Genomic DNA, 2,583 nt, shown 5'->3' on the forward strand with positions numbered 1-2,583 from the left:
AAGAACAAGGCTAAAATAAATTTTATAATTTAATTAAAATTTGATGTTTAATTAAATGTAATAAAATTAATTAATATGTTTATTTTTTAAATTAATAACATTAACCAATATATTATTATTATTAATTATACTTTTACGTATCATTATATTCATTATACAGTTAAACTCTTTTTAAAACGTCGGAAAAGACAATAAAATACCTCCATTATTATATGTATAAGTAGAATAAATGAGGTTAACCTATACCAACCTGTCTCACATGATGTATATTATAATCACTTAATTATAATAAATATTTCATAGTTACACTATAATCTAATATACAATATATATCATGGGGGGTTTTGGGGATGACTTAGTTTTGTTGGGGAGTCCTGTTACTATTTTCTTCACGTCTCTGTTTTCAAGGCTTGAGTTTAGTCTGGGGCTAAATCATCTTAGTGAATGTTCATTTTATTTTTGTAGTGAATGCTCAATAGTTTTGTTCTCTCACTATCTCTTTTTTCATCATATTTAAATTATTTTCTAGATTATGTAAAGAAATATATTTATTTTTATAATAACATATATAACAAATTTTCTAATTTATTTAGAATGAATTTATCATTACATAAACCACATTTTATTACCAATCCTAAGTACATAAACTTGTAAAATGAAAATAATGTATATGTAAAATTATATTTTACATACATAAACTTGTAAAATGAAAATAATGTATATGTAAAATTATATTATTTGTAAAATAAAAATAATGTATATATAAAATTATATTATTTGTAGATGATCAATTACTTTATTAATTTTTAAGATGCTAAATTGAGTTGAAATTTATTCTTGAATCATATTTACTATATTCATATGTGTTATATATCTAATTGTAATAAGTGTTTAATTATAAAGATATAAATATTTTACGAAAATATTCTATTTCGTTTATATATATATATATATATATATATATATATATATATATATATATATATATATATATATATATATATATATATATATTATTCTAAGCGTTAAATAATAATGTTACACACAAAAGCTAAATCCTAGTGATTTAAAATAACTTATTAATAGTGTGTAAAGAGATAGACTTTAAATCTACCTTTCCATTAATCCATTTTCCTATATAAAGAAAAATGAAACCTATTAGAAAAACTCTATTTTCATCTAGAAAATAAAACAAATATGAAAAGACCTGATAAATGGAATAAGACTTTTAATCATCTATTATTATTATTTATAAAGGAAAATAGAACTTCACCAAAAAAAAATCTATTTTCACTTTAGAAAATAAATTAAATATAAAAAAATCATAAATCAGTTAAGAAATCTATATATATATATATATATATATATATATATATATATATATATATATATATATATATATTCTAGTTATGTCCAAAAATAACACCCAAATAAGAGGGGAATAGGAGGGACTTAACATTTAGGAGCCTTAAAAATGTACCTAATCACGGGCTATCCAAAAACTTATGGACAAGGTTTCTAATAATAATTAATAAAAAAATAAAAAAAATTATTTTCTTTTATAAAATAAATCAAATATAACACCCTAATAAGAAGGGGAATTGAACCAATAACTTGACATCTAAGAGTGCCTTAAAAGTGTACCTAGTCCTACCCAAGAAATTATGGACAATGTTTTTAATAATAATTAATCCAAAATGAACAAAAACCTTCTATAAAATAAATCAAATATAAAAAGTTTCCATAAATCAAATAAGATTTCTAGCAAGTACTACATAGTAACTAGTCCCTGCCACTTAGGTTAAATATAACTAGTGCATAATACATTTAATACATGAAAAACATTGTAATACAAGTTACTTCATAGTACAATTTTAATTTAATAATGCTTTAAAAACATCATCCACAATTTTATGAAATAGAAAAGTTTTTGAGAAATTTATTAATTTGATAAAAAAAATATGGAAACAATTCCGTGTCTCATCACCATTAGATTTCTTTTAATTCATAAATCTACTTTTGACCTCTCTAGAAAACAACGTGACAACGTTTAAATCATGAAAATCATAATAATACTACGAAATTTCTAACACAATCGGAAATAGGAAAATGCGAAAAAGGTTTGAATTTAAAAATATATATATATTTAAATGCATGAATTTTACAACAATGTAATTTTCAGTATTTATGGTTAGAAAAAGAATTTCCTTTAAAGCAGGCAGCCTTATATTATTGGAGAATTGAACAACGTACTACATAGATAGATAAGGCTAGGCACGTACATTGTTGTGACAAGAGTACATATAAATATTTGCCCTGCAGCCTTCTTAATCTTCCCGGATGCAACTTCTTCAACAAATTTGCTTCATTGTTTGATATTAAAATATAAATTATAAAGCAAGATAAATTAAATAAATAAATCTGAGCAAACATCATAAATAATATCGCCACATTTTGACGATTTTTAAACCCCGACATTTGCAGCATCTGTGAAGAGTGTGCTGCAACAATCTGGTGGCTCTAAAAGCGGACACCACGCACACGACAAGTGATTTAAGCCATTAAGGTCGAACCCAAGGTTAT

Source organism: Pinus tabuliformis, chromosome 2_1, assembly GCF_031772625.1.
Source record: "Pinus tabuliformis cultivar Carrire ecotype Pingquan chromosome 2_1, CPIR1, whole genome shotgun sequence".
NCBI classification, from domain to species: domain Eukaryota; kingdom Viridiplantae; phylum Streptophyta; class Pinopsida; order Pinales; family Pinaceae; genus Pinus; species Pinus tabuliformis.